Source organism: Oncorhynchus keta, chromosome 13 (assembly GCF_023373465.1).
Source record: "Oncorhynchus keta strain PuntledgeMale-10-30-2019 chromosome 13, Oket_V2, whole genome shotgun sequence".
NCBI classification, from domain to species: domain Eukaryota; kingdom Metazoa; phylum Chordata; class Actinopteri; order Salmoniformes; family Salmonidae; genus Oncorhynchus; species Oncorhynchus keta.
Window position 1 is genome coordinate 13,848,885 of NC_068433.1, and position 21,092 is coordinate 13,869,976.

Sequence of the window (21,092 nt, forward strand, 5' to 3'; positions counted from 1 at the left end):
AGAGTTCAAGTTGGATCTTGAGTGTTGTCACTATGTGGGTCGCCTGTGGGAACTGGTAAATGTTCAGCGCAGCAGCAGTCTCAGGGATAGACAACCGACGGAGCTGTTTCGCCAACTCCTCCCTCGCCTTGGTTGGAAGTAGCCTCGCCGGAGCGGGGCGTGTCGCGGTGGGCGGGCTCCAGTGCGGTGCTGATGCTGTCTCTTCAATTCCACGGTTGCAGGTGGAACGACAGGGCTAGCTCCGTTCGCATCTGGTAGCTGGAGAAGAAGAAAACACGGCATTCTGACCTGCTTCACTCACTGGATAACAAAATAAGCGGCATATCCAGATCAGGAATATTACACCTTTGATGTCTGGAGAATTATCGAGAGGGATTTCAGAAAGACACAAGTAAGGACTTTTCTTCTATGTTTTTCTATGGTCATAATTCCTTTGCGTCTGTCTGTCTGCGTTTTCTGACAGCGCTGCTGTGCTGGAAGCAGGATGTGGATGTTCGGACAGCGTGACAAACATCAGAGCATGGTTATATCAGACTACGGACCTTTTTTGCTGTCGATTGCAGTTCTGAAATCGTGTTTGTGTTGAAAGAGATAGGATAGGTTAGTATGTTGTCATCATAATAATAGGACTCCGTTTCCTTAGAGAATAATGTATACATGGCTGTAGATGGAGGGATGCGTAATGGGTCAATATTTTGGAGGGGATTATTCGGACCTGGCAGCAGTGTCCTTCTTTGGGATGAGAGACAGCCTATAAACGGGCAGACAGCTGCTCTATATTCTGCGTCCAGAAATTGGCACGCTGTTTGTAATAGGCTACATTACTGAGAATGAAAAAAAAAATGAAAAAATATGATTAATGTGAATATATATAATATATATGATTAATGTGATTACTGTATAAATTGATATACCTTATGATTGTAATTTTAGGCTATGTTAATGTCGGAGAATCCAATGTGAGACGAGCGCGTTTTTTCATTGCCCAGTCCGGATAGACATCTAAGGCTCCAGTATCAAACCAAGTTCAGAAAGATGGTCATATGCTTCTTGCTGCAGAGAATGAGTCCACTGTCTATTCACCTATTATCAATCACGCTCTTTAGTGATGTCTCCCTACACCTTTTCCAAATCATTGAAAGGAAGAATTTATAGCTTGAATTTACTTGAGAGCCGACTTGGGAGCTCAGGACATATAAATATTGAAGTTCACAACATGGGCTTCATTAAATATGTTTTATTGGCGCTTTACAGTGATCTTTTAAGGCTTGAATAGTTTAGGCCACTCGAGGCCATGCATTATTTGGTCTTTGAAACACCGCATTACAGTTCTGTGTGAAAACGATCCGGCTCTATTGCATTATAGCTGCATTTACGTGCATATATATAATATATATGTAGATATACATTCCAATTCATTTATATATATATATATATATATATATATATTACATGACATTATTATAGCATAGCTGACCTTTTTTAATGACAAATGCGATATATTTGATATTTGATAATAGCAGTATAGCAAATGCGACTCAAATGTTTTCCACTGTGTCGCTATACCTTAGCCCACTGGGGTGCGTAACCGTCTCTCCTTAGGGTCCCTCAATATCAGATAGAGAGAGGGAAAATACCATGTTCCACGACAGTGAATGGTTACGTTTACATGAAAACTTGTGCTACATTGGGGATAGCTATCGGGGTAGGAGGGGGGCCTGGAGTTGATTGACGCACACATAGACCAGGCAGTGGTGTATATCACTTATCGAACAGGCTGTCTTCGAATTCCAATACAGACCCCTGGGCCAAATAATTGGACATGATGACCCTTCTGAATTGAACATCTAGATTAAGATCACTTTATTCGTCAATTGGTCCACAAGGTCCAACAAAATGTGACTTTCCGCTTCATCCAACCCCTCCCAAAGACATACTGTACCTATACAAACAGGGCTGGGAAGGTTATTGTAATCCGTTACAGTTACTAGCTACCTGTCCAAATTTTTATTCAGTAACGTCATTTTTGGATGACCCAAACTCAGTAACGTAATCTGGTTACTTTTAGATTACTTTTCATTTAAGAGGCATTACAAGGAGACAAAAATTGCTATTACAGGATAAATCAATGTTGGGGTTTACATAGCTGTCCATAAATGGGGCAGCAGGTGGTCAATTGGTTAAAGTGTAGGGCCATTAACCATAAGGTTGCTGGATCGAATCCCCGAGCTGACAAGGTAAAAATATGTCCTTCTGCACCTGATCCTCGGTAGGGGTCAATGTAAATAAGAATTTGTTCTTCGTTGACTTGCCTAGTAAAATAAAATAAAAATGCATGGATGTTGCATTAAACTGTATGAGTTGTAACACATTGCTTTCCTTCTATTACAGTTTACGATTAGTCTTTATATTTAAAAAAAAAAAAAAAGTCTGTCAGATTTCTAGTCATTCCAATTAATTTAATTTCCCTTGATCTTCAAGAATAGGACTTGGAAATATGGAAATATAGATTAGCCAAGTTGTTCTACCTGAGCGTAACCCAAAAACGAAGGTGTTAGTCTACTCTGTTGTTTATCTTGTTGTCATGGACAACTGATTGGGCTCATTGCGTCGAGTTGAAAAAGAACTGCTGCTCTCATGGAATGGCATGCTTTGAGGACTACCGAGAAGTGCTATTTGCACGTATGAATGAATGTAACAACATATGCTGCATTTGCTATAGGCCTATTGTTTCTGTTTTTGTTGGTGACACTTTGAGATCTCGATAATTTGCAGCTGTTTACGTCTATCAAAAGTGCGCGAGTTTGAGCATGTGTCCATTAAGCCTATCATACATGTTTGTATAATCACCACAAATAGATTAAGCAATAAAAGTCCCACTTTGGGTCTACTTAAATTAAACTCATTTTGACAGTATGGAGAAGTTGGGTACTCCCTCAAATGACTATTCCATAGGCTGCAATCCGCACTATAGAGCAGTTGAACGAGCGCATATTTCACTGGCTGTCCACAAAACTATGATTAATAGGCAGTTTAACCTTCTTCAATTAAACCATTATTGGGTTAAAATACACATGTGCATTTGTGAACAGCCATCAACAACAACCACAATCCGTAAACCGCAAATAGTTAAATGAGAGAGCAGCAGTGTGATTCACATCAATGTGCTATGTAGATATCAATAATAAGTGATATCCGTATCGCCGTATTCTACACCAATGCTGTCATCCTGACCTCCAAGCGTTTATTCCAGTTGGATAATCTTTGGATGCCGAGAGCAGTCGCACCATTAGATGACATAGTTTAGCCTACAAAAGCCTATTCCTACTCTATTCCACGATCAGTCAAACGTATTTGGTGTGTCATCGTAATGGTTTCTGACTTGTAGTCAGACTCGCTCAGCTGAAACAAAGTTAAACTTGCTCCTTTTGCCATTGCTGATTTGAATGACATTGAGAAAACATAAAGCTGTCAAACAAATGTTTCGCAAACATCTTTTCTGAATTTTAAAGTAACCCTAGAAGTAAACATCTAGGATCTGTAATTACAATACTTTGCTGGTAACATAAGGGATGACAGTCGCAGTTGCTCCCCAACCCTGCATAAACCATGCATATACAGCACACACACACACACACACACACACACACACACACACACACACACACACACACACACACACACACACACACACACACACACACACACACACACACACACACACACACGCGCACGCACGCACGCACGCACACGCACACACACGTGTACACTGAAAGTACAAAACATTAAGGACAGCTTCTTAATATTGAGGTGCCCTCAGCACAGCACTCAAAGGCACTTAAATATTTTGTCTTGCCCATTCACACTCCGAATGGCACACATACACAATCCATGTCTCAATTGTCTCAAGGCTTAAAAATCCTTCTTCAACCTGTCTCCTCCTGTTTACCTACACTGTTGGAGGTGGATTTAACAAGTGAGGGATCTTAGGTTTCACCTGGATTCACCTGGTCAGTCTATGTCATGGAAAGAGCAGGTGTTCTTTATGTTTTGTACACTCTGTGTATGTCATTGGCAGTTGAATAGCCTCTATACCATTCCCCGCAACCTCATTTCTGTTCTATTCTGTTATTTGTAATATTACTATCTAATTGTGTTTAGACTGTATGAAGGGAGGTTGGTTTCAGCTAAAGTCTATACAATGCCAAATGACTGGCTGAATATACTGTTTATCCCTTGCATGTTCAGGTCATCTCACAATTGTGTTAAAGGAAATCGCAACAAATACAATTAATTCAACCATTTGAAATGTGATCATCTTCTCTCAAGCTATTGAATGAAGTACTCTTTCAGGGACATCATACCATGCTATTGACTTCGGTCTGTAAAACGGTTTTGACTGACAGTGAGTTTATAATCCATGAATAACACACAGGCTGATTAGCATCTTCTCTAATATGCTTCCATATTTAACACTGTGGCGCTGCCAACAGACGAGGATGTGTAGAATCTATATGGACACTTTCTATATATTGTTCTACTCACTGTGTTTTATGGAGGGTGCTTAACATTGCCATGATCGGTTGAGATGATTTATAATAATTGCAAATTCCCCTCAATCTGAATAATTGATTCCAGACCTGTTCACTGAGTGCAAAAGTGGGTTTCAATGTCCTCCGCTTACATTTGTGTGCTCCTATCCACTGTTATGCAACTTTCCTGAATACAAAATCCATACATAATAGGAAACTCTGGTAATCAACCTACATCAAATCAAATCAAATCCAATTTTATTTGTCACATACACATGGTTAGCAGATGTTTATGGGAGTGTAGCGAAATGCTTGTGCTTCTAGTTCCGACAACGCAGTAATAACCAACAAGTAATCTAACTAACAATTCCACATTTAAATGGCTCTGCAATCAGAATCCATTGGTACGTTGGATAGCCTCTGAACTAGGCCTTTTGAAACTCTGACATATTAATGTACCTCGTCTAGGATGTAGCCCCACAACGTAAAAGTTATATTTGATTATTTTCTATTTCATTCTATTCTGTTGTATTTTATTTTTTTTTGTATTATATTATATTGTGGTTTGATAATGGGCAAGAGAGGTTCATCATCTCTAAAATGTCAGCCAAATGGTAATTTCAGGATACTTTGTTGGTATTGTACTGTAGTGGAGAGGTTCATAAATCAAAATGTCAGACACAAGGCCTCAGAAATCCTATCCACTCAGAGGACAGTCCTTGAATGGTATTGAATAGCTCAGCTGCCATTTTCCCTGACACAGACATCAGGGGTTCCTCTTCCTCTCACCTCTGTTGATACGTGCCCCGTCGCTAGGCCGTCACTAGGCCAACACGGGCATGACCTCCTGTTCTGGTTCATCACTGTCAGTGAGGGAGGGAGGGAGGAAGGGAGGGAGAGAGAGATGAGGAACGAGAGAGAGAATCAGGCACGGTAATCTCCCTGTAATCCCTCACACAGCAGCGACGAGAGCAATCTGCCTCATTAACTCTCTGCTCCTATTCCTTCATCCATCTTTCCATTCCTTTATCCATCTTTCTATTCCTTCATCCAAACGAAGGAATGAGCAGACAAACTTAGGGGAGGTAAGAGGCAGACAGCAGACACTTTCAGTTGCAAAGAGAAGGAAATGGAAAAACACATCTGTAATATAAAGACCCTCTATCCACCGCAACCCTCCATCCCCCTATCTCCTCCATTATGTTGATGTGTCTGTGATGAGGGGTGACGTGCCCTGTCTCTTTCAGCCTCAGCCTCATCTAGTGCTTTGATTACGCAGTCAGATCCGAGTAAGTTATGGGAGGCCTCTGATGGAGAAGGCCCTATGATCTAACAACGTACTTAAAGACCTCTCATTTTCTTTCACACTGATTGGTTCAATCCTACTGAAAAATAATACAGTGCGGATTATTGATTGATCTGATTGGGTTAGTTGAGTTTGATTGGTAGGCTTGGAAGGGATTTTGCCACACGGAGTAATGGCAGGCAGGTGTTCTGGGTGTTTTGGGGGAAGTTACATTTTGCAGCCCTTTCTGGGTTTTGGTGGATGAATGACCATGGTTGTGGAGTGATATTATAAGAATTGAGACACCAAAGGGACTGCAGTTGAAAAAGCCCTGTATTTTATTCATGCATGAGTTTTTTTTCTGAATAGTTGAAAGAAGCAAACCCAGCCCTTTTCATTTTGGAGTTATCCCAAAAACAGCAACACAAATCCAATGAATTAATAAGATGCTTTCTCTGTAGCACTTGCCTCAACTGAAAGCCACATTTGATGTATTTGCTGTCTCTAAAGAGCCATGGAAGTTGGGTTCCTCAGCAAGCCTTTTTCTCCTTCTCATCCTCCTTCTCCTCCTCCTTCCCCTCCTTCTCCTCCTCCTTCCCCTCCTCCTCCTTCTCCTCCTATTTTTCTTCTTCTCCTCCTCCTTCATTTTCTACTGTCATACCACATATCTTTAGCCAGACCTGGGTGTTGGGGGTATGCATTTTAGGTGTGACACATTGCGTTAGCACTCTCCAGCAAGCTATTTAACCTAAATTACTACAGCACAAAAGACAGCTGCTTTCTCTGGTTTAAAAATACTCCATCTCACCTCCCCCGCCTTCAGAAGGGTATCTGTTGGGCAAATGGAGTGATGTAAGCTCTCCATTGATTGATATATCAGGTTCACCAGCATGAAAAAATACTGCAGTTTACTATAGAATACTACACTACATACTATATAATTATATAGTAAACTATAGTATACTGTATAATACTATAATAAATACTACAGGATTATAGTAAATGGATCGTTTGATTTGATCGTAAATACAATTTGAATTGATTTGATATTTCAGAGCTTCCCCCATAATTTGTGCCACCCATAAGTCAGTAACCCACATGCCAAGTATAGACCATATATCGTGTTCCCTACAGGTTACAGAAAATAGCTCAGAAGCTCTGAACTATCCATTTAGACCCCAGTCCTACCTCCCTCCCTCCCTCCCTCCCTCCCTCCCTCCCTCCCTCCCTCCCTCCCTCCCTCCCTCCCTCCCTCCCTCCCTCCCTCCCTCCCTCCCTCCCTACCTACCTACCCTACCTACCTACCTACCTCCTACCTCCCTACCTACCCTACCTACCTACCTCCTCCCTCCCTCCCTACCTACCTACCTACCTCCCTCCCTCCCTCCCTCCCTCCCTCCCTCCCTCCCTCCCTCCCTCCCTCCCTCCCTCCCTCCCTCCCTACCTCCCTACCTCCCTCCCTCCCTCCCTCCCTCCCCTACCTACCTACCTACCTACCTACCTACCTACCTACCTACCTACCTACCTACCTCCTACCTACCTACCTACCTACCTACCTACCCTACCTACCTATCTCCTCCTACCTACCTACCTCCCTACCTACCTCCCTACCTCCCTACCTACCTCCCTCCCTACCTCCCTACCCACCTACCTACCTCCCCTACCTACCTACCTACCTACCTACCTACCTACCTACCTACCTACCTACCTCCCTACCTCCCCACCCACCTACCTACCTACCTACCTGCCTACCTGCCTACCTACCTACCTACCTGCCTCCTGCCCACCCACCCACCCACCTGCCTACCCTGCCTACCTACCTCCCTACCTCCCTTCCTACCTACCTCCTGCCTCCCCTACCTACCTACCTACCTACCTACCCACCTACCTACCTACCCCTACCTACCCTCCCTCCCTCCCTCCCTCCCTCCCTCCCTCCCTCCCTCCCTCCCTCCCTCCCTCCCCCCTCCCTCCCTCCCTCCTACCTACCTCCCTCCCTCCTACCTCCTACCTCCTCCCTCCCTCCCTCCCTCCCTCCCTACCTACCTACCTACCTACCTACCTACCTACCTACCTACCTACCTACCTCCCTACCTCCCTCCCTCCCTCCCTCCCTCCCTACCTACCTACCTACCTACCTACCTACCTACCTACCTACCTACCTACCTATCTACCTACCTTCCTATCTACCTACCTACCTACCTCCCTACCTACCTACCTACCTACCTACCTACCTACCTACCTACCTACCTACCTACCTACCTACCTACCTACCTACCTACCTACAGTCTATGGAAAATGTTTTATTTTATTATTTCTCCAGTAGGTTTGCTGAAAGAGAAAGCTTCTTCACTTCTATGCCAAAAATAATAAAAAATAATCAAAATAATCTATGCCAAAAATAATCAAACTAAAACACTGTATTAAATACTACAGTAATGTCTGCAAAAAGTAAATACTACAGTATACTTCAATCACAAAAACACTACATTAATTACTATAGTACAGACTACAGTTTTCTTTTACTGCAGTATTTATACTATAGTAAAAAAGAAAAAAACACTCAGTGAAAAAACACTCACAGCGAAAATTATAGTATTTATACAATATTATAAACTGGATGGTTCGAGCCCTGAATACTGATTGGCTGTATGACAAAATGTTTATTTTTACTGCTCTAATTATGTTGGTAACAAGTTTATAACAGCAATAAGGCACCTCTTGGGTTTGTGGTATATGGCCAATATACCATGGCTAATGGCTGTATCGAGGCACTCCCTGTTGCGGCGTACACACGACCAGACATTAGCCGCGGCCATACACCACACCCCCTCATTCCTTATTGCTTAGGTATACTGTAGTATTTTTAAATGTGGGTGGAGCCATTGTAATATTTATATATATAACTACAGTACATATACAGTTGAAGTCAGAAATGTACATACACCGTAGCCAAATACAGTTAAACTCAGTTTTTAACAATTCCTGACATTTAATCCTAGTAAAAATTCAATTTCTTAGGTCAGTTAGGATCACCACTTTATTTTAAGAATGTGAAATGTCACAATAATAGTTGAGAGAATGATTTATTTCAGTTTTTATTTCTTTCATCACCATCCCAGTGGGTCAGAAGTTTAAATACACTCAATTAGTGTTTGTAGCATTTCCTTTAAATTGTTTAACTTGGGTGAAATGTTTCGGGTAGCCTCCCGCAAGCTTCCCACAATAAGTCTGGAGGATTTTGGCCCATTCCTCCTGACAGAAATGGTGTAACTGAGTCAGGTTTGTAGGCCTCCTTGCTCGCACACACTTTTTCAGTTCTGCCCTCAAATTTTCTATGGGATTGAGGTCAGGGCTTTGAGCTGGCCACTCCAATATGTTGACATTGTTGTCCGTAAGCCATTTTGCCACAACTTTGGAAGTATGCTTGGGGTCATTGTCCATTTGGAAGACCCATTTCCGACCAAGCTTCAACTTCCTGACTGATATCTTGAGATGTTGCTCCAATATAACCACATCATTTTCCAACCTCATGATGCCATCTATTTTGTGAACTGCACCAGTCCCTCCTGCAGCAAAGCACCCCCACAACATGATGCTGCCACCCCCGTGCTTCACGTTTGGGATGGTGTTCTTCAGCTTGCAAGCCTCCCCCTTTTTCCTCCAAACATAACGATGGTCGTTATGGCCAAACAGTTCTATTTTTGTTTTCTCAGACCAGAGGACATTTCTCCAAAAAGTATGATCTTTGTCCCCATGTGCAGTTGCAAACCATAGTCTGGCTTTTTTTATGGTGGTTTTGGAGCCGTGGCTTCTTCCTTGCTGAGCGGCCTTTCAGGTTATGTCCATATAGGACTCTTTTTACTGTGGATATAGATAATTTTGTTCCTGTTTCCTCCAGCATCTTCACAGGGTCTTTTGCTGTTGTTCTGGGATTGATTTGCACTTTACGCACCAAAGTTCGTTCATCTCTATGAGACAGAACGCGTCTCCTTCCTGAGCGGTATGACGGCTGCGTGGTCCCATGGTGTTTATACTTGAGTAGTATTTTTTGTACAGATGAACGTGGTACCTTCAGGCGTTTGGAAATTGCTCCCAAGAATAAACCAGACTTGTGGAGGTCTACAATTTTTTTTCTGAGGTCTTGGTTGATTTCTTTAGATTTTCCCATGATGTTAAGCAAAGAGGCACTGAGTTTGAATGTAGGCCTGGAAATACATCTACAGGTACACCTCCAATTTACTCAAATGATGTCAATTAGCCTATCAGAAGCTTCTAAAGCCATTCATTCATTTTCTGGAATTTTCCAAGCTGTTTAAAGGCACAGTCAATTTAGTGTATGTAAACCTCTGACCCACTGGAATTGTGATAAAGTTATAAGTGAAATAATCTGTCTGTAAACAATTGTTGGAAAAATTACTTGTGTTATGCAGAAAGTAGATGTCCTAACCGACTTGCCAAAACTGTAGTTTGTTTACAAGAAATTTGTGGAGTGGTTGAAAAGCAAGTTTTAATGACTCCAACCTAAGTGTATGTAAACTTCCGACTTCAACTGTAGATATAAGCCTTATTGCTTAATTGAATACTAAAACATACAATCTACCTCCTGCAGTGAAGCCGCTCAACATTTACATTACATTCAGTCATCTAACAATCTCCCGTCCAGAGAGACCCACAGGAGCAACCAGGGTCAAGCGCCACGTCCAAGGACACATCTCTGCGTCATTTTCGCTTATCAACTCATACCCCCTGTGCCATGGAATCGGTACATCAATAATCTCTTCCCAGCTATTTTGTAATCTGTATGGAACACCTTTCAACATCCTGGTCCTCAAATGAAACTGGTATACTTAAGCAGAGAGGCCTGAGGAGTTGTGGTATATGGCCAATATACCACGGATAAGGGCTGTTCTTGTGCACGACCCAGCGCAGAGTGCTTGGATACAGCCCTTAGCCGTGGAATATTGGCCATATTCCATGAACCTTAAACATAATTAGAGCAGTAAAAATAAATGTTTTGTCATACCTGTGGAATACGGTTGGAAAAATCTAAACAGGAAGGGCCAATGTAATATGTTAATTGCTTAGCTGAATGGATAGGGTCATGGCCATGTGGAGACATTGTGTACTGTGTACATCGTGTGTTGTGTACTAGAGGCAGTGTCTATTAGAGGAGAGACACTCAAGTTGTAGCCATCCTATAATATTTGCATGACGTTCCAAATCCATAGAGTTGTACTCCACCCCACTTCTGTCGTATTTATGGAGTTGTACTCCACCCCGTTTCTGTCGTATTCATAGAGTTGTACTCCACTCCATTTCTGTCGTATTCATGGAGTTGTACTCCACCCCATTTCTGTCGTATTCATGGAGTTGTACTCCACCCCATTTCTGTCGTATTCATAGAGTTGTACTCCACTCCATTTCTGTCGTATTCATAGAGTTGTACTCCACTCCATTTCTGTCGTATTCATGGAGTTGTACTCCACCCCATTTCTGTCGTATTCATGGAGTTGTACTCCACCCCATTTCTGTCGTATTCATAGAGTTGTACTCCACTCCATTTCTGTCGTATTCATAGAGTTGTACTCCACTCCATTTCTGTCGTATTCATGGAGTTGTACTCCACCCCATTTCTGTCGTATTCATAGAGTTGTACTCCACCCCATTTCTGTCGTATTTATGGAGTTGTACTCCACCCCATTTCTGTCGTATTTATGGAGTTGTACTCCACTCCATTTCTGTCATATTCATGGAGTTGTACTCCACCCCATTTCTGTCGTATTTATGGAGTTGTACTCCACCTCATTTCTGTCGTATTTATGGAGTTGTACTCCACCCCATTTCTGTCGTATTTATGGAGTTGTACTCCACCCCATTTCTGTTGTATTTATGGAGTTGTACTCCACTCCATTTCCGTCGTATTCATAGAGTGGTACTCCACTCCATTTCTGTCATATTCATAGAGTTGTACTCCACCCCATTTCTGTCCTAGTCATAGCTGCATACTTATGAGTGACAGAGCAGTAGACATAGCCTTGAATCCATGCCAATGTCCTCTGAGCTAAAATAAGCCTTCACTGTAATAAAGATACTCTTGAAAGTTTGAAAGATGAACCGGGAAGTGGAAGGGAATAGGGAAAATTTCACAGTAGTCAGTCTACATCACGGTGATCTTGTATTTCGCAGAAGTCACTTAACATGACTCATCTCAGAGATGGAGAATTTCAGCTCTGGACACAGTCAGTCAAACAGTCATTCAGCCAACCAGTCAAACAGTCAGTCTGCCAGTCAGGCAGTCAGCCACTCAGCCAGGCTTCTCTTATACAAGATGTTCTCTTTGTTCCCTCAGCCAGTCTCTTCTCTCTGTCTCTCCTCACAGTCCTCTGCTACCAAACAAAGAAAATAAGGTTCCCTTCACCCCAAAAATGCCCTTGTGAGACTGTGAGAGAGATTGAGTCACAGTACAGTTCAATGCTGGATTTCTCCCTGCTAATTATTGGACAAAATGAACTCTAGACTGTCCCCCACCTGGGAAGAAAGAGAAGAGCGGGCTGGGTTTGAGAAGGGTGATAGGGCCTGAGAAGGGTGATAGGGTTGAGGAGGGTAAAATGGCCTGAAGAGGGTGATAGTGCCTAGGGGGAGATAGGGCCTGAGGAGGGCGATAGTGCCTGAGGAGGGTGATAGGGCCTCAGGAGGGCAATAGGGGTTTAGGGGGGTAAAATGGCCTGAGGAGGGGGATAGGGGTTGAGGAGGGCGATAGGGGTTTAGGAAGGCAATAGGGGTTTAGGAGGGCGATAGGGGTTGAGGAGGGCGATAGGGGTTGAGGAGGGCGATAGGGGTTGAGGAGGGCGATAGGGGTTTAGGAGGGTAAAAGGGCGTGAGCGGGGCGATAGGGGTTTAGGAGGGCGATAGGGGTTGAGGAGGGCGATAGGGGTTGAGGAGGGCGATAGGGGTTGAGGAGGGTGATAGGGGTTGAGGAGGGCGATAGGGGTTGAGGAGGGTGATAGGGGTTTAGGAGGGCGATAGGGGTTGAGGAGGGCGATAGGGGTTGAGGAGGGCGATAGGGGTTGAGGAGGGCGATAGGGGTTTAGGAGGGCGATAGGGGTTGAGGAGGGCGATAGGGGTTGAGGAGGGCGATAGGGGTTTAGGAGGGCGATAGGGGTTGAGGAGGGCGATAGGGGTTGAGGAGGGCGATAGGGGTTGAGGAGGGCGATAGGGGTTGAGGAGGGCGATAGGGGTTGAGGAGGGCGATAGGGGTTGAGGAGGGCGTTAGGGGTTGAGGAGGGCGATAGGGGTTGAGTTACACACTGTTTGTGTGGCGCAATATCGGAGAGAGTGATTGCAAGGAAAGCCTATTTGAGAAGCACAAAGGGTCCTCTTGAGGAGAGGGTGATAGGTGGCTCCCCAGCCACAAAGGGGCTTCTTAGAATGGGCCAGTGGGGCAACGGTGGCTCTATTGGGGTTGTACAAAGAGCATCAGCCTTAGCCATCATAGAGAGGCCGGTTCCCTGATTGCAGAAGACCTGGGGGTGCAGCATAGCACAGGCACCATTTAGTTCATGACACACATTCATAGACTACACACAACCACCAAGGACATTGGATGAACGAGTGGGGTCATGCAATTATCTGCATCCTCTCTCACCTTTGTGGTGAGCGATAAACAGATGAGGTGTATTTACGGATACGCGGTGCAAAATAAAGAGGGCAACGAAAGTATTGAAAAAAGTGGGCTTTCAGCCTGGCGGAGTGGTGCCAAGGCTGCGCGCCAGAGCTCCAGTGCTCCCCCACAGCCTGGTTCATTCGGTGCCTCCTCTACGCACCAGGGATCCTGTTGGTCTCCCCAGCCTGGTGGGCCCTGTGGCAGCCCCACGCACCAGGCTGTCTCTGCGTCTCCTCCCTCCAGAGTCGCCCTCCAGTCCGAACCCTCCAGCGACGCCCTCCAGTCCGGAGCCTCCAGTGTCACCCTCCAGTCTGGAGCCTCCAGAGGCGCCCGTCAGTCCGGAGCTTTCAGTGTCGCCCCCCAGTCCGGGGCCCGCTATGCCCTGACCTTAGAGAGCTTTTTATGTCTCTATTTTGGTTTGGTCAGGGTGTGATTTGGGTGGGCATTCTATGTTCTTTTTTCTATGTTTTTGTATTTCTTTGTTTTGGCCGGGTATGGTTCTCAATCAGGGACAGCTGTCTATCGTTGTCTCTGATTGGGAACCATACTTAGGTAGATTTTTCCCACATGGTTTTTGTGGGTAGTTGTTTTCTGTTTAGTGTTTTGCACCTGACAGGACTGTTTCGGTTTCGTTTATTCACTTTGTACCATTTATGTTTCAGTGTTCTGTTCATAAAAAAGTCATGAACACTTACCACGCTGCGCTTTGTTCCGATTCGTCCTCTTCAGAAGACGACACCCGTTACACAGCCATTTCAATAACAATCCAGTCTGATGTCTGATCTGTTTAGAAAGTTGCTGACTTACTCCACTCTGATGAAGCACATAGGGGTTTATTCATTATTTTCTCTATATTCTATCATTTTCCAATATTATTACTTTTCAAGGTATTGCAGTAGTGATACATAATTGAAATGCATCTAAAAGAAAATACATGATCTTATTGTTCCACACATGATCTCCCCATAATAACCATTGATGGTGTTTCTCATCAACAGTTACACAACATTCCCACAACCCTCTCCCAGCCTCTAAGCCCCATCCAGAAATTGATTATCAGGGCTCAGATAGTTTTGGGATCTGTGCCACAATCTTATTAGCGGTTGTTAATTCGTTTTTCAGTACATATTGGGATGCAAGTCTATATTCCCTTCATTTCCCATTGGCAGAGTCCAATATTTATCAGCGTTTTTGTCCCTCATTCATCTGGTGTGACCATGGGGCCAGGGCTCCAGTCTGGAAGCATATTTTCCACTGTGCACTTTTGGTACTGCCATTTCACTGATACACTTTCGCTATCAACTTTGTGGCAAAAAATATCCATCGAATTTATTCAGTCATTTTTTGAAATGTATTTTTTTATCACTCACATCCGAAGATATTAACATGTCCTATCCATCCAATGTCTGTCATGCTGCAGGATGATCAAAGCAGATGTTATTTGTCACATGCGCCGAATATAACAGTGAAATGCTTACTTACAAGCCCTTAAACCAACAATGCAGTTTTAAGAAAAATAAGAGTTGAGTAAAAAATAAAAGTAACAAATATTTAAAGAGCAGCAGTAAAATAACAATAGTGTGGCTATAAATAGTCAGGGTAGCCATTTTATTAGCTGTTTAGGCATCTTATGGTGGTAGAAGCTGTTAAGAAGTCTTTTGGAGTCTGCGGTAGTAGAGAGAACAGTCTATGACTACGGTGGCTGGAGTCTTTGACAATTTTTAGGGCCTTACTCTGACACCACCTGGTATAGATGTCCTGGATGACAGGAAGCTTAGACCCAGTGATGTACTGGGCCGTATGCACTACCCTCTGTAGTGACTTGCGGTCGGAGGCCAAGCAGTTGCCATACCAGGTGGTGATGCAAACCAGTCAGGATGCTCTTGATGGTGCAGCTGTAGAACTTTTTGAGGATCTGAGGACCTCGTGCCAAATATTTTCAGTCTTCTGAGGGGGAATAGACTTTGTCGTGCCCCATTCACGACTGGCTTGGTGTGTTTGGACCATGATAGTTTGTTGTTGATGTGGACACCAAGGAACTTGAAGCTCTTAACCAGGTAGCCAAGTCAAGTTCTCATTTACAATTGCGACCTGGCCAAGATAAAGCAAAGCAGTTCAACACATACAACAACACAGAGTTACACATGGAGTAAAACAAACATACAGTCAATAATACAGTAGAAACAAGTCTATATACGATGTGAGCAAATGAGGTGAGGTAAGGGAGGTAAAGTCAAAAAAAGGCCATGGTGGCAAAGTAAATACAATATAGCAAGTAAAACACTGGAATGGTAGATTTGCAGTGGAAGAATGTGCAAAGTAGAAATAAAAATAATGGGGTGCAAAGGAGCAAAATAAATCAATAAAATAAAATAAATACAGTAGGGAAAGAGGTAGTTGTTTGGGCTAAATTATAGGTGGGCTATGTACAGGTGCAGTAATCTGTGAGCTGCTCTGACAGCTGGTGCTTAAAGTTAGTGAGGGAGATGAGTGTTTCCAGTTTCAGAGATTTTTGTAGTTCGTTCCAGTCATTGGCAGCAGAGAACTGGAAGGAGAGGCGGCCAAAGAAAGAATTGGTTTTGGGGGTGACCAGAGAGATATACCTGCTATTAACATCTGACATAAATATCTAAAGACACCGAAGCAGCAAACTTCGTGGAAATTAATATTTGTGTCATTCTCAAAACCTTTGGCCACGGCTGTACATACTGTATGAGATGAGAAAAGCAGTATGTAAACATTATTAAAGTGACTAGTGTTCTATTATTAAAGTGGCCAGTGATTCCATGTCTATGTATATAGGGCAGCAGCCTCGAAGGTGCAGGGTTGAGTAGCCGGGTGGTAATCGGCTAGTGATGTCTATTTAACAATCTGATGGCCTTGAGTTTTTCAGTCTCTCGGTCCCAGCTTTGATGCACCTGTACTGACCTCACCTTCTGGATGATAATGGGATGAACAGGTTATTGCTAGGGTGGTTGATGTCCTTGATGATCTTCTTGGCCTTCCTGTGACACCGGGTGCTGTATATGTCTTGGAGGGCACCCCTGTGATGCGTTTGGCAGATCGTACCACACTCTGGAGAGCCCTGTGGTTGCGGGTGGTGTATATGTCCTGGAGGGCACCTCTGTGATGCGTTTAGCAGATCGTACCACACTCTGGAGAGCCCTGTGGTTGCGGGTGGTGTATATGTCCTGGAGGGCACCCCTGTGATGCGTTTGGCAGATCGTACCACACTCTTGAGAGCCCTGTGGTTGCGGGTGGTGTATATGTCCTGGAGGGCACCCCTGTGATGCGTTTGGCAGATCGTACCACACTCTGGAGAGCCCTGTGGTTGCGGGTGGTGCAGCCTGACAGGATGCACCTGTAAAAGTTTCTGAAGGTCATTGGGTCCAAGCTGAATTTCGTCAGCCTCCTGCGGTTGAAGAGGCGCTGTTGCACCTTCTTTATCACACTTTCTTCGTGGGTGGACCATTTAAATTTGTCAATGATGTGAATCCAGAGGAACTTGAAGCTTTCCACCTTCTCCACTGTGATCCCATCGATGTGAATAGGGGCGTGCTCCCTCTGCTGTTTTCTGAAGTCCATGAACACCTCCTTTGTTTTGTTGACGTTAAGAGAGGTTATTTTACTGGCCCCACTCTGCCAGGGCCCTCACTTTCTCCCTGTAGGCTGTCTCATCATTGCTGGTAATCAGGCCTAATACTGTTGTGTCGTCTGCAAACTTGATGATTGAGTTGACGGTGTGTGTGGCCACGCAGTGATGGGTGAACAGGGAGTACAGGAAGGAGCTGAGCATGCACCCGTGTGGGGCCTCTGTGTTGAGGATCAGTGAAGTGAAGGTATTGTTTCCTACCTTCATCACCTGGGGTGGCCCGTCAGGAAGTCCAGGACCCAGTTGCACACGACGAGGTTCAGACCCAGGGCCCCAAGCTTAATGATTAGCTTGGTGGGTACTATGGTGTTGAAGGCTGAGCTATAGTCAATGAACAGCATTCTGACGCACGTATTCCTCTTGTCCATTTGGGATTGCATTGTCTTCGGATCTATTGGGTCGGTAAACAAATTGAAGTGGGTATAGGATGTCAGGTAAGGTAGAGGTGATACGATCCTTAACTAGGCTCTCAAAGCACTTCAGGATGACAGAAGTGAGTGCTATGGGGCGATAGTCATTTAGTTCAGTTACCTTTGCTTTCTTCAGTGTGGTGGACATCTTGAAGCAAGTGGGTACAACAGACTAGGATGGAGAGAGAATGAATATGTCCGTAAACACTCCAGCCAGCGGGTCTGAGCATGCTCTGAGGATGCGGCTAGGGATGCCATCTGGGCAAGCAGCCTTACGAGTGTTAAAACCTGTTGTGCCTATGGGTTCCCATACGGGAACTACACCCCCTCGTTGAGCTGAAACGGTGGCGCAGGGAATGCAAAAATATTATTAGAAATATTTAACCTCCACACATTAACAAGTCCAATACCTCAAATGAAAGATAAACACCTTGTTCATCTACCCAGCGTGTCAGATTTTTTAAATGTTTTACGACGAAAACACAGCATATATTTATGTTAGACCACCACCAAAACAAAGAAAAAACGCAGCCATTTTGTAGAACAAAAGATACAATCACAAAAGCAGGATTGAAAGAAAAATCATTCACTAACCTCTTGAACATCTTCATCAGATGACAGTCATATGACATGTTACACAGTACATTTATGTTTTGTTCGATAATATGCATTTTATATCCATAAATCCCGGTTTACATTGACGCCATGTTCAGAAAATTCTCAAAAATGTCCGGAGAAATTATAGAAAGCTACGCCAGATAACAGAAATACTCATCATAAACTTTGACTGAAGATACATGTTCTACATATAATTAAAAAGATACACTGGTTCTTAATGCAAACGCTGTGTCACATTTTTTTTAACGTTACGGAATTAGCCTACCATGCAATAATCTGAGACGGCGCTCAGACGTAACAATATTTCTCCGCTATGTTGGAGTCAACAGAAATACAAAATTACAACAGAAATATTCCCTTACCTTAGATGGTCTTTGATCAGAATGTAGTGGAAGGAGTCCTACTTCAACAATAAATCGTTTTGTTTCATAATGTTCAATTCTAGTGTCCATGTAGCAGCATCTGCTACCATTTTCAGCTCAAATGCCAAAAAAAATGACTTCTGGTCCAGAATAATTTTGCATCAAAACTTCCAAATTACATATTACAGGTCGACGAAACTGGTCAAACTAAGTGCAGAATCAATCTTCAGGATGTTATAAACGTACAAAACGAATGGCATTCCAACCGGACAATCCTAGTTCATCTGGGGCTGACTGGAACAGACAAAGCCCTCTTACGCATATGCGCCCTCAAGCACGTGAATCTTTTGCGACACTGTGGAAAATTCCTCCCCATTAGGTCAAAGTTCACAGCAAATGCTTGATTCCACTTTCTACTGAATGAGGACACTGAGTGGAAGACATGGGAGTGTTTCCAGATCCATAACTTGTGGGGTGGAGGGTAGGGGGCGATGTCGTCAAAGTTGCCCCAACTTTCAGGATTCCAAAACTAGTTTGGAAGATTGCCTGCCCTGTGAGTTCTGTTATACTCACAGACATAATTCAAAGCTTCAGAGTGTTTTCTATACAATAATAATAATAATATGCATATATAAGCAATTTAGGACAGATTTTGATGCAGTTCACTATGGGCACGCAATTCATCCAAAGGGGAAATACTGCCCCCTATCCTTAAGAAGCTTTAACAGGCTTAAATGTCTTACTCACGTCGGCCACAGAGAACGAGAGCCCACAGTCCTTGGGAACGGGCCGCACCAGTGGCACTGTGTTATCCTCAAAGCGGGCGAAGAAGGTGTTTAGCTTCTCTGGGAGAAAGACGTTGGTGTCCGCGACGTGGCTGGTTTTCCCTTTGTCCTTCTGTAGCTCAGTTGGTAGAGCATGGCGCTTGTAATGCCAGGTTAGTGGGTTCAATTCCCGGGACCACCCATACGTAGAATGTATGCACACATGACTGTAAGTCGCTTTGGATAAAAGCGTCTGCTAAATGGCATATATTATTATTATTATATATTATTGTCTGTAGACCCTGCTACATACGTCTTGTGTCTGAGCCGTTGAATTGCGATTCTATTTTGTCTCTGTACCAACATTTTGCCTGTTTGATTGTTTTACGGAGGGAATAACTACACTGTTTGCATTCAATCATTCTCCCAGTCACCTTGTCATGGTTAAATGCGGTGGTTCTCACTTTCAGTTTTGTGCGAATCCTGTCATCTATCCATGGTTTTTGGTTTGGGTATGTAGTGTTTTCCTCAAATTTGCTTTGTTAAAATCCCCAGGTACAATTAATGCGGCATCAGGATATGTGGTTTCCAGTTTGTGTAAAGTCCAGTGTAGTTCCTATTGGTATTGTCTTGAGAGGGAATATACACAGACTTTGTGCACTACATGAACATAGCATTGCATACATGTGGTGCTGAAATAGGGGAATTGCCCTAGCTGAGGATAAGCAAAAGTACATACATTAACCACAGGCATTAAAACCATTCAATACTGCTAGAGCTGGCGCATGAAAACTCCCAATGGTGCATAAAAACTCCTGATGGCACATGAAAACTCCCAATGGTGCATAAAAACTCCTGATGGTGCATAAAAACTCCTGATGGCACATGAAAACTCCCAATGGTGCATAAAAACTCCTGATGGTGCATAAAAACTCCTGATGGCACATGACAACTCCCAATGGTGCATAAAAACTCCTGATGGCACATGAAAACTCCCAATGGTGCATAAAAACTCCTGATGGCACATGAAAACTCCCAATGGTGCATAAAAACTCCTGATGGTGCATAAAAACTCCTGATGGTGCATAAAAACTCCTGATGGTGCATAAAAACTCCCGATGGTGCATAAAAACTCCTGATGGCACATAAAAACTCCCAATGGTGCATACAAACTCCTGATGGTGCATAAAAACTCCTGATGGCACATGAAAACTCCCAATGGTGCATAAAAACTCCTGATGGTGCATAAAAACTCCTGATGGTGCATAAAAACTCCTGATGGTGCATAAAAACTGCTGATGGTTTCCAGATCCATAACTTGTGGGGTGGAGGGTAGGGGGCGATGACGTCAAAGTTGCCCCAACTTTCAGGATTCCAAAACTAGTTTGGAAGATTGCCTGCCCTGTGAGTTCTGTTATACTCACAGACATAATTCAAAGCTTCAGAGTGTTTTCTATACAATAATAATAATAATATGCATATATAAGCAATTTAGGACAGATTTTGATGCAGTTCACTATGGGCACGCAATTCATCCAAAGGGGAAATACTGCCCCCTATCCTTAAGAAGCTTTAACAGGCTTAAATGTCTTACTCACGTCGGCCACAGAGAACGAGAGCCCACAGTCCTTGGGAACGGGCCGCACCAGTGGCACTGTGTTATCCTCAAAGCGGGCGAAGAAGGTGTTTAGCTTCTCTGGGAGAAAGACGTTGGTGTCCGCGACGTGGCTGGTTTTCCCTTTGTAATCCGTGATTGTCTGTAGACCCTGCTACATACGTCTTGTGTCTGAGCCGTTGAATTGC

The 21,092-nt window shown here is 43.7% G+C and overlaps 1 protein-coding gene across 1 annotated transcript in view; it reads left to right on the forward strand.

Moving 5' to 3' along the window:
• Window positions 1-220: 220 nt before the first annotated feature.
• Window positions 221-21,092, forward strand: part of LOC118392701 (neurexin-1-like) — a 1,157,590-nt gene continuing 1,136,718 nt past the window's right edge. Inside the window, exon 1 of the mRNA XM_052460740.1 lies at window positions 221-391. The gene's annotated coding sequence lies outside the window, so the exon portion shown is untranslated. The remainder of the gene's footprint in view (window positions 392-21,092) is intronic.